The 18,649-nt window shown below is 45.1% G+C and overlaps 1 protein-coding gene across 1 annotated transcript in view; it reads left to right on the top strand.

Moving 5' to 3' along the window:
* PIK3R3 (phosphoinositide-3-kinase regulatory subunit 3) overlaps positions 1–18,649 on the top strand; it is a 190,273-nt gene that overhangs the window by 88,500 nt on the left and 83,124 nt on the right. The window lies entirely within an intron of this gene.

Below are 18,649 nucleotides of genomic sequence, written 5' to 3'. Positions count from 1 at the left end.
AGTTATAACTGAAGGAAATGCCCATGTTTTCCTATGGCACAGTTCCCACTATACATGTTTTAACTGAAAGCTTTTTCACAATGCACTGCTATGGAAAAACGCACACTAACGCATGCCAACTGTGTAAAAGCGCCCTAATGCGACCACAAAAGTCATGCAAGCTTTTTTTTGTTTTGTTTTCTCCTTTACTCCTAGCATCCAGTGAAAATCGCGGCAAAATCGCATTTCGTTTGTAATTGTGCTTTTCAATTTGCTATGTAAAATAGCCCTAAAGATGGCACATCAAGTCTAATTTGTCAACTTTTTTTTTCACTTTACACACCTGCACCTTTACACCTGCATGCAATGTATTACCATGCGCTCTGCGTTATACTGCAACAAACCCGGCACACTGTTAACGATGCATTGGTGGTACATTGCAATGGTTACAGAGGCCATTATGCCACACTGCAATGCATCACTGTGCACGTGGCCTTGTATATGGTCTGGTACACACTTTCAATTAGGTTTGGCCAATCACTGACCAATTTTTACTACCTCCATATAGAATGAGGGCCAACTGCTACTATGAGCAGATTGTGTAGGCCATACTGCATGGAGGTGGTAAAATTGGTCAGTGGTTGGCCAATAATAATTGAAAGTGTGTATTAGGCTTAAAGGATACTCAAAGTGACATGTCACATGATGAGATAGAGGTGTTTGTACAGTGCCTAGCACACAAATAACTATGCTGTGTTCCTTTTTTTCTTTCTCTGTCTGAAAGAGTTAAATATCAGTTATGCAAGTGGCTAACTGACTCAGTCCTGACTCAACCTTCCCCAGTGGCAGCTCAGATACTAACCTGCAGACCAAACAGCATTTCTTTATCTCACTGTATTTGTGCTGTGTGTTGGGGGATTGGAGAGGTAGTGCCTGTTCTCTGTACCTTCTTAGGGATGGTCAATAAGATGCAAATAATTTATCTGCTCTGATGCCATGTCTGATGCCAGATTATGCAAATCCTGCATGCAGCTCAAAAATTGACCAATCGAATCTCATCCTGGTGGTAGTCTATTGCGTAATTTAAAGCTGCATAAATGTTCAAGTAAAATGTGCATAATGTTGCATCAGCTCTGATTTTTTTGCTGCATTTTTTTTTGCTGCATCTAATTGATTTCCCTAGAGGTCTAAACAAGAACTGTGGGAGGCGGCTAAAAAAATACTATGGGTCTAAATATACTAGTATACAGTATAAGTTAGGAGTAGTTTGATTTTACTTAAAGGAATACTATCGATTCACATTTTTTTTTTCAATTGACACAGGAATTGTTTGGAAAGTGCTGCTAAGTACTGGTGTATACATTTTAGTAGCAACTTCTTTGTTTACTGTTTAGCAAAATACATTCAAAGTTTACTGATGCCAAAACTGACGGCTGACTGAGCCATGAGGAGAGGGAAAATTCCCCTCACACTTGATCAGTTAGCTCTGTGTGTGACAGAGAGAGACAGGACACAGGAGCTGCAACTGTTGGGAGCCTAAGCGCTTTGAGTCCTATGGGAGAAAAGCGCTATAGAAATGTTATTGTATTGTATTGTATTGTATTGAGCTCTGTTTCTGACTGAAGTGTCTGAAAAGAGCAGAGGAAATGTAACTAATTGTCACAGCTTTTTCATATTGTTTTTTGCTTTCAGAGTTTGATATGTTTGATATTTGCTTTCTGTAGTCTGATATGCAACTCTGGCTGTGCATTGAAGCAGACACCCCTTCTGCAATTGATTTGTCCCAATATAGCTAAATCCTACCCTCAATAAATTACAGCTTTTGCCTCTGATATTTAACATGAAAAGTAGGAAAATGTTTACAGAGCTACTTAGACATTATTTGTACATTGTCATTTTAGAACACTTGGGTATCGATAGTATTCCTTTAAATCAAAGAACAAACCGCATGAGGTAGATATAGTATTTATTGATGCACATAAGACAACGCGTTTCACGGGTACTGGCCCACTTCCTCAGGTCAATGTAAAAGTGCCTAGAGGTCATCTCTTAGATGTGCACACTCAGCAGCAAGACTCCACAATACAGCCCTGCACTATAAGTTTATATGAGAAGGTCAGTTCACTACAAAAAATAATTCTTTACAAGTCCCTGCTACCTAAATCTAATTGTACATGAACAGAAATCTAGAAATCCTGCTGCTATCCTTTCAAAGGGAACCTAGCAAAACATACATATACCGTAGGAACTGGCACTGTTTTGTTCACTTTATTTTAAAGAGGAGCTGTAGTGTAAATAGCCTAATGAATAAAATTGCTTATTTTTATACTCTTCATTTATAGATTACTTAATCAGTGTTTGCCCATTGTAAAATCTTTTCTCTCTGAGTTATATTGTGAGATTTATCACAGGTGGTGAGATGGTGACATCTTTAGTTCTGCCAGGTGATCTCTGTGGAATGTCCGATACTAGATGCTTGGCAGCCTCGGGCGGGGGGGGGGGGGGGTTAACCACAACATCAGCCATACAGACCCCCTACTGATTTATTCAAGAAAAGGAAAAAATTTCTCTTGACAAAGGGGGTATCATCTACTGACTGGGATGAAGTTCAATTTGATGTTTTGATTTGAAGTTCCTCTTTAAAGAGTCTTGTTTGAGGCCTTTCAATCTTCACTTCATAGTAAATTGCTTGCATGCAGTATGCACGATTTCTGACTCTCCCTGGCTGCATGCTTGTTCTGGATAAGATGTGTGAATTACTTAGCAATAAATAAGGATGAGGACAGCTCAGGAGCCTATACACTGACTTTATGAACATGCTAGAAATCTGGTTACTTAGACCTGCTGTGCTGGGGGGTATCGGGCCAAGTGCTGGGGGGTATCAGGGCAGAGTGCTGGGGGGGGTATCAGGGCAGAGTGCTGGGGGGGGTATCAGGGCAGAGTGCTGGGGGGGGTATCAGGGCAGAGTGCCGGGGGGGGGGGGGGGTATCAGGGCAGAGTGCCGGGGGGGGGTATCAGGGCAGAGTGCGGGGGGGGGGGGGTATCAGGGCAGAGTGCGGGGGGGGGGTATCAGGGCAGAGTGCTGGGGGGTATCAGGGCAGAGTGCTGGGGGGGTATCAGGGCAGAGTGCTGGGGGGTATCAGGACAGAGTGCTGGGGGTATTAGAGCAGAGTGCCGGGGGGGGGAGGTATCAGGGCAAAGTGCCGGGGGGGGTGGCAGGGCAGAGTGCCGGGGGGGTATCAGGGCAGAGTGCTGGGGGGGTATCAGGGCAGAGTGCCGGGGGGGGTATCAGGGCAGAGTGCCGGGGAGAGTATCAGGGCAGAGTGCTGGGGGGTATCAGGGCAGAGTGCTGGGGGGAGTATCAGGGCAGAGTGCTGGGGGGAGTATCAGGGCAGAGTGCTGGGGGGTATCAGGGCAGAGTGCTGGGGGGAGTATCAGGGCAGAGTGCTGGGGGGAGTATCAGGGCAGAGTGCTGGGGGTAGTATCAGGGTAGAGTACTGGGGTATTTTCCTGCGTACTCAGCTGACAAGCTGGTGGCATCACCTCTCGCCCTCCAGCTACGTGTGCCACAAATAGGTTTATACACTGGCGGCTTATTTCCCTATAAATAGCTCCTCTGTGTATTTATAGCAGCAATTTGGTTTTTCACATTTCCATGAACTCAGCAGGAAAATGCCTGGGTCACAAGTGGAAATGTTAAAAGAAAATGACAAAGTTTCCACACACGCTCTTTGTAAGGGGAACTGAAGGCTGAGATTTCACTCTCCGCTGATCATGGGTGATAACACTGTGACCTGTCACTATGCGCAGAGGAGATAAAGCAGTGCAGAGGGCATGTGGGCTAATAAAGGATGGAATAACTGCACAGAGTCACTAGATCTGAGAAATTATGGAACAACCCCGGAGTGCTACATATTCAACAAGAGACCACCTGCTTTCCACCTTACTTATCATACTCTATTCACACCATAACACCAGAGAAGGATTCAAATGAATTGGGGCCCAAGGACGCGTATTAGCTTTGTCTCCCTATTATAGTATTTCTGGTAAACTGAGGTGAGAAGGGGGTCAAATAAAGTTGCAGCTGGGCCCCTTTACACTCACTAGGCCCCAGACACCTGCCTATGTTGCCTTTTGGATGATCCTGCTCTGCATAACACCAGACAAGGAAACAGTGGTGTAGCTAAGGAGCTATGGGCTCCAGAGCAAGTTTTACATTGCCCCCCCCCCCCCCCTTCCCCATCACTCTATGCATAACAATTGATCCAGCGCACCAAATCCTCCCAAGGCCAACCACAGTGTCAGAGGTGCAAGAAGGGGATGGGGAACAGCTTGCTAATGATTACTACTATTCAAAGCATCTATAGCAGTGATTATTTCCAGCACAGGACCAATAGAGAGCTAATACTGCAGTTGAAGGAGGAACCCTCAGGGCCCCTGTGCGGTCGCAAACCTCTATACTCTCTATCACAGTGGTCCTCAAAGTACGGCCAGCAGGTCGAATATCCCCCCCCCAGGCTTTCACTGGCCCCAAACACGAAATGTATAACTTATAGATGCAGCACACTGCACCTTTTAATATCAGCGGCCCGCATATAGAGTAGCAGTGCTGGCATTCGCTGGCTTCCAGTGAGTCATTCGCTGGCTTCCATTCCAATTCCAAATCGGGTGACACTGCGCAGGTTGTGACCTGGGTATGCTTCACTGTCTGGTGCACAAAGAAAAGAAGGTTGAGGGTGTGTATATGCACCCTATGGAAAGAAACAGAGACAACGGGAGCCCAAATGGTGCAGTACGTCACAGAGATTGATGAATAAATTAAATGGTGTTGAAATAATACTCACAAAGGCGGGTTGCAGAAGGGCAACCGACCCCTGCAGGCAGGTGGAGATGCACAAACCCGACTCACTCTGGGGTACCAGGAGACCTGGCGAAAGTCGCTTTTGAAAAAAACTCTTACACACTGGCAAACTAGGTAGTGTCAGAGACCACCAGTGGTCAGGTGTAGGAGCACCCCACGGATGGGGTGAGACACAGTAAAAAGGGGTAAAGAGGCGCCCAAGGTGAATAAAATACATTAAAAGCAACTAAAAATATAAATAAATGAGGTGGCTTACCTCAATGATGACACACCCATATAGGAATGGATATTTATTAGTTAAAAAAAGCACAGGCAACGGGTTTCGTGGGAACTCACCCTCTTCCTCAGGCTAAATAAAGTGCCACTAAATTCTGGTACCGGATTCGAGTCGCCTTGAATCTGGTTACAGAGATCCAGCAATTCAAGTCAGAGGCGGTCAATGGGAACAGTGCCAGAGATGAGGTCACATGAGCAAGTAGGATACACTAGAGAAGGGAGGACCTTACCAGAGGCTTTCAATCTAAGGGGCAGGGGAAGGACACACTAGGTAGGGCTGCAGAACAGGTGTTCACTTGAGGGAGTGAAGGTGTGGTAGGGGGTTGGCAGGCCATCTTGAAAGAGGTGCATTTGAAGGCTTGTTTAAATGCATTGTCAGGATTTGATAACACCTTCATAAACAATGAATGCAGATTCTCCTGGTGGTCAGGATACAGAGTGTGTGGAGGTCAACCCCCAAAGAAGCATCAGTACTGGTGATGTTATTCAAACTTCACATCAGCTATTTGTATCACTATTTCTCCTCATTGTATTGTATGTTGAACTGCTCATGTATCTATTATCCCCATTGTTGTATGTTTTGCACGTTGTACAGCACTACTGAATATATTGGTGCTCTATAAATAGAATAATAATTGTATCAGTTTTAGCACTCGTTTTTTCATTTACAAGCAGTTTACACTATTCACTGTTTAAGCCAATGTGAGGTTCTTCAGTCTGAGAATGTTGGCATTCCAAATCATCCTTTTAACTACTTATGCCGTTTTGCGGCAGTAAATCTATGCTCTGCAGTACTTCAGTTTCTGCCTAGGGGCGTAGGTATTTATCCATTCCTGGGAACCCGCCCACCGCTTGCGGTCGCTCGCTCCCGTTCTTGTCGCGGCCCCATTCACCAATCTAAGTACCTGTGATCAATGACCACCAGCATCAATATAAGAATTATTAGCAAAAGGTACCCTCAAAGAAAGCCTAATTGGTGGTGAAAAAAAATATATAGATCATATGGATCAAAAAATCATTAGATCATTTTGTTGTGATAAGTAGCTGTAAAGTTATTGGCGAATGAATGGGAGGAACACTGACATTCAAAAACTGCTCTGGTAAAGAAGGGGAAAAAACACAAACAAATGCAGATCCAAGGCAGACTCAGTTAAGGTCATCAAGTTCGCCGACAATACTACTATCATTGGTCTCATCACCAAGGACAATATCCAGGAGTACTGTCAGCAGGTGGAGAGAATCTCCCTCTGGTGCAAGGGGAATGGGCTGGTGCTTAACACCGCAAAAACTGTTGAACTAATTGTTGAATTCAGAAGGTCTGCTTCCACCCCACCCCAAATTCACATCGATGGTACGGAGGTGGCAAGAGTACCCTGCGCTCGCTTCCTGGGCACCACAATCTCCAGTGACCTCACCTGGAGGCCCAATATCACGGCGATACAGAGGAAAGCCCAGCAGAGACTGTACTTCCTCCACCAGCTGAGGAAATTTGGCATTGCCCAAGAGATTCTGACCAATTTCTACTCCGCTACCATTGAGTCGATCCTCTGCTCATCCATTCTGGTCTGGTATGCTGGTGCAACCGCCAGCGACAGGCACCTACTTCAGAGGGTCATCAGGGCGGTGGAGAGGGTCATTGGTCATTGCCTTCCTACACAACAAAAGACTGAGATCGAGGGCCCTGAAGATCGCTAACGACCCCTCTCACCCGGGCCACTGCTACTTCAGTCCGATACCATTGGGACGGAGGCTTCGGGCCATCTACACCAAGACGGCTAGGCACAGTAATTCCTTCTTCCCCTCAGCTGTCAGCCTCCTGAACTCCCTCCACATACTCCCATCAGGACACCCCCCATATAGAACTGTCACGGACAGAGCCAACGGCTGCTCTAGTATGTAAACTGGAAATGCAAATGAAATGTAATGTACAATGTAAATGAAATTGAAATGCAAATGTAACCGTCTGCTACTGACATGTGTAATTGTAAATTTCTGCTCCTGTTGCTCTATGCTATCGATTGATGTCTCTTCTGAGCCAAATGTACTGTGCCAAACCCAATTCCGGGCATGACCCAGTCATGCTTGGCGAAATAAACTATTCCTGATTCCTGATAAACTATTCCTGATTCCTGAAAAAACCTTTAGTTGGGAAGTGGTTAAAGCGGACCCAAACCAAACATTTGTTTTATTAAAAATATTTAGTTGCACCACTCTGACACATACAAAGGTAAATAAACACTCCTTCAAACCTATGAGCATTTCAGTGCATGCTTTTCACCCTTCTCTTTTCATAGCTAGGGTTATACTGGGGGCAGCCATTAGCAATTCCTCCATTGCCAGACACCATCTACTCCACCAGTTTTCCGGAAAAATCCCGGCAATTTGAAAGGAAGGGAGGGGTTCCTCCAATAAATGTAAAATATTTTATATTTGTCATCATGCAGCTGAAAAAAGGCTGCTATTTATTATTATAATTTAGAAAATAGATTTCATTTCTTGTATTTTTAATTTGGGTCCACTTTAATTACTGACAAGTCTAAAGGTGCATACACATGCCCCATAACTGTCAGCCTTAGGAATTGGCCTTGAACCCTAGGTAGGGGTTCTGGGTACACTCTCATACAGAGTTGTTCCTTAGCTACAGCCAAGCAACAAGCTTTCGAGAGGGGAGGATGAACAGCTTTTGGAAGGCTGTGTAAGGCCTCGTTCACATCAGGGCCGTTTCTGTGCGCTTTCCACAGCGCACTGCCCTCTGCGTTCAGCAAGGTATTGATTTTTCCATGTAACTAAATGTAGCTGGTTCACATCTATGCGCTGCGCTGAGCAGCGTTACAGAAACGTAGTGTTGCAGGCATTTCTGTGCGTTGAGCTGTAAAGCGCACAGCAATGCAAGTGAATGGGTCCGCTTTTTTAGCGCATAGAAGCGCGTACAAGCGCATAGAAGCGCATGCGTTTTTTACCCCTAATTGGAGAAAAAAATACATTTACATACAAAAACAAAGTTTTATTGACAACTGCTGCTGCTACAGTAAGCAAAACGTGCTTTAAAGAAGCGCAGCACAACGCACAGAAATGCGGACTAAAGCGCGCACAAGCGCATGCGTTTTTTATCATGCGCTTTAACACGTTTTTCAGCGCAGCAGATGTGAACGAGGCCTAAGGAGGGGAACAATGAATGCTGGATCTTTAAACTGTGTCTAGAGACAGCTGTATACATGATAGATTCTCTGCTGACATGGCCTTGAACATCCCTCCTAGCAGGTTCCATCTCGCATGTTTATGCCGCTTTAGCTGTGCAGGTTTGGGGCTGCTTACATATACGGTAATCTGTGCCTAAATGAACTAGCAAGACCTGTGTAAATCAAACACAAGTGTGTCAGTGATTAAAGAAATGACTTGGCAACATAGGGCTGTGTTGGCCATTGATCTCTTCTGTAAATCAGCAGACTGGAGTTTCAGCCTTGGAAAGAACCAGGGGTGTGGCAGCAGCAAATGCATATGGGTATAATATACTGTATGTACTGATGCAATCAAATGTGTGTACCAAAGCTTGCAGCAGAGTACTTTATCCAGTTCATATTCAGCAAGAACAGCTGACGGGGGCTATGATACCTTTCAGGAAGCATATGGAATTTACAGCCTTATCAAAAGTTCTGGAGCAGACTGCAGCATTTTCATTGCAGAGGTCCAGCATGTTTCTGGACCTAATATGGACTAGAGCACCGCTCAAATCCCCAGGCTAAGGCAGCATGAAGCAGTGCAGGATCAGGGCTCAGCCAGTCTCAGTTTAAGTTTAGACAAATAAGACAAGACAAATAACACTTATATCGCGCTTTTCTCCTGGCGGACTCAAAGCGCCAGAGCTGCAGCCACTAGGGCGCGCTCTATAGGCAGTAGCAGTGTTAGGGAGACTTGCCTAAGGTCTCCTACTGAATAGGTGCTGGCTTACTGAACAGGCAGAGCCGAGATTCGAACCCTGGTCTCCTGTGTCAGAGGCAGAGCCCTTAACCATTACACCATCCAGCCACTATTCGTGAATCGGACCATAATCTATTTGTTTAACGTTTGTGCTGTCTCTACCTGGTTATAATTTGTGACTGTATCAGAAAGAAGAAAAAAACAGCATGACTTTATCAGAGAGGAGAAAGCACAACACGACTTTATCAGTGAGAAGAGACGTGACTTTTTCAGTGAAAAGAGGGTACAACACGACTTTATCAGTGAGAAGCAAGCACAGCATGACTTTATCAGAGAGCAGTAGAGTGTTGTACTGTGTTAGCCATCAGTAAAAACAAGAAGTTTTGAAGAAGGATGATACCATTTATTGGATAACTTAGAGGTAAATAAGAAGTGAACTTTCGGCTAATAATGAGCCTTCATCGAACTTGATTCCTGCATAATGCTTATTATTAGCCAAAAGCTCACTTTTTATTTATAGGAGAGGAGAGAGTACTTACTGTACGTGACTTTATCAGTAAGAGAGTACAGTGTGACTTTAGCTGAGGAAGGAGAGTAGTACAATGTGACTTTATCAGAGAAGAGAAAGTACAATGTAACTTTATTGGAGAGAAGAGGGTACACCATGTCCCGAGAGAAGACAGTACAGCAATTTTTGTTAGAGAAAAGAGATCATGACAAGTGATTAATTACATTAGAGAAAGAAGAAAGTGATTACATCAGTGAGGAGAGAGTATAGAGTATGGTAACTAAGTGATCATATCAGAGAGGAAAACAAGTTTGCTTTCTTAAAACAGAAATAATTTGCGATAATATATCATATAATAATAATATAATATCAGAGAGAGATAATATCAGAGAGGAGAGAGAGTACAATGTGATTTTATCAGAGAGCAGAAAGTATGACCACCAATTATATCAGAGAGGAGAGAGTATGACCATTAATTACAATTAGGGTGGGAGAGTACTTGTGGTTGTAGATGTTCTGTGGCAATGTAATGACATAATATGTGTGCTGTGTAATTATTGGATTGCAGTGTAATTGCTCCTTTGGGATCTCCTTAGTTCTCTCTCTTTTAGGACCCAGCAGACAAGGGCTGCAGGGATAGTGACGAGGACAGCTGGGACACCATTGTGAGATGTGAGATGCTCTCTGTAACATGCCACTGTTGCAGTTGAACTGAGGTAGATGCCAAAGTCATGTTGTGTGTCACTAACATACCTTAATGGGCTTACAGTTTTTATTAGTCTATCAGGAGTTTGCTACTCCTGGATGGCCGAACAATGTTTGTGCAAAAACCACACACGTTGTCCATTGACCATTGTCATAAATATATACAACCTACCTCAACTCAGACAGATGCATGGGGTGATTAGGAGGAGGTCATTGGAGGAGCGAAGTGGGCGGCCAGGTGTGTATCTGCTGACCAAGTCAGAGATGTAGGTCGCGCAAGACTTGTGTATAGATTTGTAGGCCAGACATACAACAGATACACTAGTCCTCCCATTACTGCAATCACTCTGTATTCCAACAACACCGCAGCCTACTCCCAACATTTCATTTGAGGACTTTGCCACATTTTTAAAGATATAACTAACCTCACAAATGGTGTAACCTTGCAGCCTGTCCCTTGACTTAATATTGCAGCTCCCTTCCCTTTCTTATCTCTAAATCCCATCCTTCTACATTTCCCCTTGACCCTTTTCCCGGCCACCTCATTTAACACCTTTCCCCTCCCAATGCACCTGCTTTACCCTCTTTCTTCAAGCTTTCTTTCCTCTCAGGTTTTTTCCATCCATGCTGTCATTACAGCAATATTCAAAAAACTTCTGATGGATCGTACTACCTTCCCTAACCAACACCAATCTCTTCTTCACCTCTTTTTCACTGGGACAGGTTCACTGGTACCTGGTACGCCTTGAACACTATTTCATTGCTTATAATCTGGTTTCTACCCAAGTAACCCAACCTAAATTGCCCTTGTCAAAGTGACCACTGACTAATTCACTGCTAAATATAAAGGTTCCTGTTATGTTCATGTTGTTGTTCATTTCTGCCTTGAAACAAAGGATCACCCTGTGCTTCTCCAGATTTTCTCCTCTCTAGGCATCCAAGGTGTTGCTTGCTCCCAGCTGCGTATTATTATTATTATTATTTATTGTATTTATAAAGCGCCAACATATTACGCAGCGCTGCACAATAGATAAAAGGGTTAACATACAAGGTAGGACATACAGGAAACTCACAACAAAACAAGATCATGCAAATGATTTGATAATACAGTGTCATAGGTCAAAATAGAGATTGTTCTAGTCCACAAAAGGGGTGATTGTCAGTAAGATTGCATAATCAAGCTGGAAACACTAATGCTGGATACACACGGTGCGTTCGCGCACTCGATTTTCCCGTCAATTCCCGTCGATTCGTTTATTTCCGACATGTCCGATTTGGATTTCGATGGATCGTTAGGTCGATTCGGCATACTTTGCATGCGAATCGACCTAACGATCCATCGAAATCCAAATCGGACATGTTGGAAATAAACGAATCGACAGGAAAATCGAGTGCGCGAACGCACCGTGTGTATCCAGCATAAGGGAGAGGGCCCTGCCAGAGGCTTACAATCTAAAGGGTGGGGGTGGAGACAATAGGTGTATCTGTTGAGAGGGTGTCTAAAAGAACATATTATGGTGCTGGTGTAGGGGGGTATGCGAGCATGAAAGGGTGAGTCTTGAGAGCTTGTGTGAAGGTATTCTAAAACCGCACAGCTAAATTGGGGCACAGGGTAAAGTCAAAAGACGCCTCACCCTGCTCTAACTATTCTTGACCTTACTGTAAAAATTGTACCTCTACTGACTAGGTAAAAATTGATGTGGCCGGGTAATCCGGGATCTGGCTATTGCAGGCAGCCAAGTTACCCATGTGTTTTTTACAATTTGGGCTGCAGCTATTGCCGACTGGTCTGTCACTAGCTTGATAAAGGAGCAGATGCCCGGAAACATTGTATATCTATGTGACAGATCTGAATAGTAAAACTATAAATACAATACATGGATGGTGCCGTCTGTTTCCTCCTATTCCGAATGTCTCCTGTCGATACTGTGGGATAACCCTATAAAATACATTTAAAAACTGCACATTGGCCCTTATTCATAACATTCTTTTTCCTAGAAGATAATTTTTCATCTTCTGTTTAAAATAGAAGGGGGGGGGGGAGGTGTATTAGTGCTTTTTTCATTTGGTTGCTCAAGCAATCGGCAAGCATGTGCATCTGCCACCAGGCAATCCCTGTCGGTGCCAGATATTGGGGACTTTGCTGTAGTATGACATCTTACCTACACAATCTGTTCATATATTCAAAATTTGTTGGCTATCATACTACATGGAGGTGGTCAAATTGGTCTTTGATTGGCCAATGAAAATTGGATGTGTGCATGCACCCTAAAGGTGGCCACACACGATACAATAAAATGATCTGATTTTACGGCAATTCGCTAAAAACGATCGGATCTCCGAAAAAAATCTAAAGCTTTTTTTTTCATTCGACTGAAAAATCCGATCGGATTTCCCTTTTCCCTTTTTTTCGATTTGTATCTATCCAGAATGCCAGATATTTTTATTCAATTTCTCTAAAGATTGTATGGTGTGTTTTAGATTGTCAGTTTATGAATATACACACCCAAGCAATTTTCTCAGTTTCCAATCATTTTTATCATAATTGGGGAAAAATTGAACATGGGTGTGTGGTACATTGGTCATATTTTTTGAAATGTTACAATCAGTCAGAAAAATTGATTGCAATTCGTAAATTGAACAGATATTTTAAAAATTGTATGGTGTGTGGCCACCTTAAGAGGCATATGGACTAAAGTATGGTATAGTGTTACCTAGGTAACGCAAGCTTTAGTAGTGTAGTGTGCATAACAATACTTGGGTAGCAAACCTTACTCTAACTGGCCTTACCTAGGTAACGTGAATAGCCCTAATAGTACAACGTGCGCTACTCTGTCACTGTAAGTAATAGTAAAATTGCTGTGTGCTCCCTGGGTTTAGAAACTCTACCACACTTTTGTGGATATGCCCCTATATACTTTGCAAAGCACTGCAGAAGATGTCACCGCTATATAAATGTGTGATGATAATATCCCTATTAAATTATCAAATGACTTGCGTAACCGATACATTAACTGTAGAAAAAAAAGTTGTGTTTCCCATTAATTGCTGTATTCCCGGAGTGCTTCTTGGCTGCCTTGTGCTAGTGATGGGGTTAATGAGATGATGATCTCATATGTTGGATGTAAAATGATCTCGTCTGTCCTCACTGGCGGCACTCAGATCAATATAGTCTTGTAGGCCGCTGTCTCCAATAACTTTTTCAGGAATTTATTGACACACCAGGCTCTGAAGGTATGACGGCCGGCAGGATGTAGAGACAGGTTCTCTTTCCAAGTTCTGAAGCCAGGCTCAATGAATTCCCAGGTTTGTAACTAATTCCCAGTTATACAACGTCTTCCCAGAAAATATTAAATCTCCATCTTAAAGGTCTTACCATAAAGGGATTAGAAGAGGTCATGGAGAGGCTTGTGTCCTGAACTCCTGACCTCTTGACTGCCCAAACTGCACTAATTGTGTGTGACACTCTAATTCTGTGGCTGTCTCTTGCAGGTCGCTGTGAGTCTGTCATTATCACAGCGCTCAGTCCATCAATTCATCTGTGAACAAGAAGATCACTGCCCAGTAATGGACCTGACATCATTGTCTATTGATCAGTGGGGGATTCCCATGGTCAGACACGGAGATAGTTTATGGTAGTCTCTCTGGATGACCCCCAGCAATATGCACCCATGGCCTAGATCCTGGCCTTAATCATGTCCATCCTATTCTTGTGCTTAATCGGGATGTTTTCCCCATTCATTAGAGGTGGACAGTTTCTTTATTCTGATGAGTGATATTATAATTCAGCTGTGTGGTCTTTTCTGAAGTACAAATAGAAATCTTTTTCTGTGTTTCTCATCAGTGTTAAATCTGCGTGTTCAATTTTTAAATATTTTTATTTTAGTTTTACAATAAGGGCTTGTTCTTACTATGCAACCTAGGTGACCATGCAAGGACAGAGCTCTCTCAGCCCTTTATGTCTTGGATTTTGCTACACATTTATTCATATTCATTTTGTCACTGTTATTACCACATCTGTACTTTGTACTGATTCCGTGTTTTGTACCAACTCTGTATATTGGTGTATGCCATTGTCTGTATTATTTTGTACACCATGTTAATTTCTTACTTTGTACAGCGCCATGTGATATGTTGGTGCTTTATCAATCTATAATAATATATAACACCTGTGTTGCTCACAATGCTAAACCGATTCCGTTTCCTGACAGTGAATGGATTAGTGCTGCATTGCATTTCCAGAACACTCGATCCTCACACCAGTAGGCTTGCTGTTTAGGGTTTTATTAAAGCAAGTGCATGTGATTAATAGCCCATACCTAGCGAGTTTCACAACAAATGCTTACTAATGGGGTACTCTTGTGAAACGCACTAGAGTTCTGGCTCTTAGTTGCATGAACTTGATTTAATAAATAGATCATGTTTTTGGATGTATGTACTGCAGCAAGTTGACCGTTGTGTTCTATTTTCTGTCTGTCTGACAAAGGGGCACACGTGTGCAACACCTTTCTTAAAGTACTCCTTGCATTAATGCTAGACAAGACAAGACAAGACAAATAACATTTATATTGCGCTTTTCTCCTTGCGGACTCAAAGCGCCAGAGCAGCAGCCACTAGGGCGCGCTCTATTGGCAGTAGCAGTGTAAGGGAGACTTGCCAAAGGTCTCCTACTGAATTAGTGCTGGCTTACTGAACAGGCAGAGCCGAGATTTGAACCCTGGTCTCCTGTGTCAGAGGCAGAGCCCTTAACCATTACACCATCAGCCAACTGCTATTGCTAATGCTATTGAGGCTGCCATCTTGTTATAAATAAATGCTAGCTGCTAACCCTCTACATCTAATTTATTTATACACCTGACCCTCTACATCTAATGTCCTCCACATCTGACCCTCTACATCTATGATGTCCTCCACATCTGACCATCTATATCCTATGTCCTCCACATCTAACTATCTATATCTAACGTCTTCCACACCTGGCCATCTACATCTTATGTCTTCCACACCTGACCATCTACATCTAATGTCCTGCCCATCTGACCATCTATATCTAATGTCCTCTACTACTAATGAAATCAGCTTCAGCGCCACAACAATTTCACATTTTTTTGACATAATTAGGCAGCATGTCTCGTAAGTAACAAAACAGCATTTCCCCCAAATAACCGGTTTATGCTGGATGTTCTCCAGATAATTTGGAGCTGGCTAGTTATGCTTCATTTGCTGGAAAACTGAGGTGGATGGCCACACTGCCACTTATGTCCTGATGGGCTGGCCACACTGTCACTCATGTCCTGATGGGGTGGCCACACTGCCACTCATGTCCTGATGGGGTGGCCACACTGCCACTCATGTCCTGATGGGGTGGCCACACTGCCACTCATGTCCTGATGGGGTGGCCACACTGCCACTTATGTCCTGATGGGGTGGCTGCACTGCCACTCATGTCCTGATGGGGTGGCTGCACTGCCACTCATGTCCTAATGGGATGGTTGCACTGCCACTCATGTCCTGATGGGGTGGCTGCACTGCCACTCATGTCCTGATGGGATGGTTGCACTGCCACTCATGTCCTGATGGGGTGGCCGCACTGCCACTCATGTACTGATGGGGTGGCTGCACTGCCACTCATGTCCTGATGGGGTGGCCGTACTGCCACTCATGTCCTGATGGGGTGGCCGTACTGCCACTCATGTCCTGATTGGGTGGCCACACTGCCACTCATGTCCTGATTGGGTGGCCACACTGCCACTCATGTCCTAATGGGGTGGCCACACTGCCACTCATGTCCTGATTGGGTGGCCACACTGCCACTCATGTCCTAATGGGGTGGCCACACTGCCACTCATGTCCTGATTGGGTGGCCACACTGCCACTCATGTCCTAATGGGGTGGCCACACTGCCACTCATGTCCTGATGGGGTGACCACACTGCCACTCATGTCCTGATGGGGTGGCCACACTGCCACTCATGTCCTGATTGGGTGGCCACACTGCCACTCATGTCCTGATTGGGTGGCCACACTGCCACTCATGTCCTGATGGGGTGACCACACTGCCACTCATGTCCTGATTGGGTGGCCACACTGCCACTCATGTCCTGATTGGGTGGCCACACTGCCACTCATGTCCTAATGGGGTGGCCACACTGCCACTCATGTCCTGATGGGGTGGCCACACTGCCACTCATGTCCTGATTGGGTGGCCACAGTGCCACTCATGTCCTGATTGGGTGGCCACAGTGCCACTCATGTCCTGATTGGGTGGCCACACTGCCACTCATGTCCTGATTGGGTGACCACACTGCCACTCATGTCCTAATGGGGTGGCCACACTGCCACTCATGTCCTGATGGGGTGGCCACACTGCTACTCATGTCCTGATTGGGTGGCCACAGTGCCACTCATGTCCTGATTGGGTGGCCACAGTGCCACTCATGTCCTGATGGAGGGGCCACAGTGCCACTCATGTCCTGATGGAGGGGCCACACTGCCACTCATGTCCTGATGGGATGGCCACACTGCCACTCATGTCCTAATGGGGTGGCCACACTGCCACTCATGTCCTGATGGAGGGGCCACACTGCCACTCATGTCCTAATGGGGTGGCCACACTGCCACTCATGTCCTGATGGGGTGGCCGCACTGCCACTCATGTCCTGATGGGGTGGCCACACTGCCACTCATGTCCTGATTGGGTGGCCACAGTGCCACTCATGTCCTGATTGGGTGGCCACAGTGCCACTCATGTCCTGATTGGGTGGCCACAGTGCCACTCATGTCCTGATGGAGGGGCCACACTGCCACTCATGTCCTGATGGGGTGGCCACACTGCCACTCATGTCCTGATGGGGTGGCCGCACTGCCACTCATGTCCTGATGGGGTGGCCGCACTGCCACTCATGTCCTGATGGGGTGGCCACACTGCCACTCATGTCCTGATGGGGTGGCCGCACTGCCACTCATGTCCTGATGGGGTGGCCACACTGCCACTCATGTCCTGATGGGGTGGCCACACTGCTACTCATGTCCTGATTGGGTGGCCACAGTGCCACTCATGTCCTGATGGGGTGGCCACACTGCCACTCATGTCCTGATGGGGGGGGGGGGCAACACTGCACTCCCTTGACCACAGATCTCTCTGTCATGTAGTATCTCCAGGCCTACTCTTCTCTAGCTGTGCAATTTTATTAGATGCAGGCAAGGTGATCAGGGAGGAAGGGGATTCTGCAATGATGGAGGAGATTTGGCAGAGATTACGTAATACCAAGTAGCCTGGACTCCAACTGCACTGAGCACAAGGCAAAAGCAGACTTGGGTATTATTGTATTTTTATCTTCATTAATAAAAAATAAATTAAAAAGCCTGCTTTCATTTATTTGTACATATTTATGCACTTTTTCTATATTAAAACAATATGGAGTGCTATAATTAGGACTAAGGAATTAGGAAATCATCCCCTCCCCCCTTTTCCCACATGTGGCTGTGTGCCATTCCTGTCTGAGCATGAGAGTGGATGAGACAGACATCGCTTCAGGGTCAGATTTTCAACCAGTGCTGACAGTCAACCATGTGTGTTAAAAAGCTCGGTTAACTCTTCTGCTAGTCCTGCATGCTGGAAAATCTCTGCACAGGGTAAAGCTGAAAGCAAACGCCTCACAAATCAGTTCCATTTTTTATTAACCTGCAAATCCACTGGTGCCCGACTTCTTTCTAAAATAAACTTTCTTTCTAAAAGACGGGTCAGGTGCCCATCGGGTCCTCTGTCATTGCTCAGTAATGTCAAGCTGCTTCATTTAACCTGTTGTGAATTGCATATAACGTGTGTTGGCCTAGCTGAGCTGGAGAGGAAACTGTCTGTTCTTTGAATCAAAAAAAGTTGGTACAGGTGTTCCCGGGACGTGTCACCCATCAGCCAATACATAAATCAGCAAGACCAGAGAGTACTGAATAAGGTAAAATAAAAACCGACCCAGATGGAAGCCCCTGGCCAGAACCAGATCACCCCCAACACAAGGCAACCTAGATGGGTGCTTAGGGCTTTGTGGGTTTCTAGAACCTTTCTGGCAAGTCCTCTGAGCCCCCCCCCCCCCCCCCCAACTTGTCTTATCAAAAAGGCCAGGTGGTAAGCAGGAGAAGCGAGAGCTGCTACCAGCTTTGAACTGTCTTTGTTGTGTAGGACACAGGGCCGGGCCGAGGCATAGGCTGGAGAGGCTCCAGCCTCAGGGCGCAGTGTGGGAGGGGGCGCACAATTCATTCATCTTTCATTCCTAATTGTGTTTGAAGCATAAAGAAATAAGAAAAGGGGATACATAGCAGTGACTGCAAGCCAGATAACTAGAGATTAAGGTTTTGGGGAGGTTGTGGGCCCTGTGGCGCCTCTTAGTCTAATAGCAATCAGTG

This window comes from Hyperolius riggenbachi, chromosome 6 (assembly GCF_040937935.1).
Source record: "Hyperolius riggenbachi isolate aHypRig1 chromosome 6, aHypRig1.pri, whole genome shotgun sequence".
Taxonomy (NCBI): Eukaryota; Metazoa; Chordata; class Amphibia; order Anura; family Hyperoliidae; genus Hyperolius; species Hyperolius riggenbachi.
Note: the sequence above shows the minus strand (reverse complement) of the source record. Positions and strands in the feature narration are given on the sequence as shown.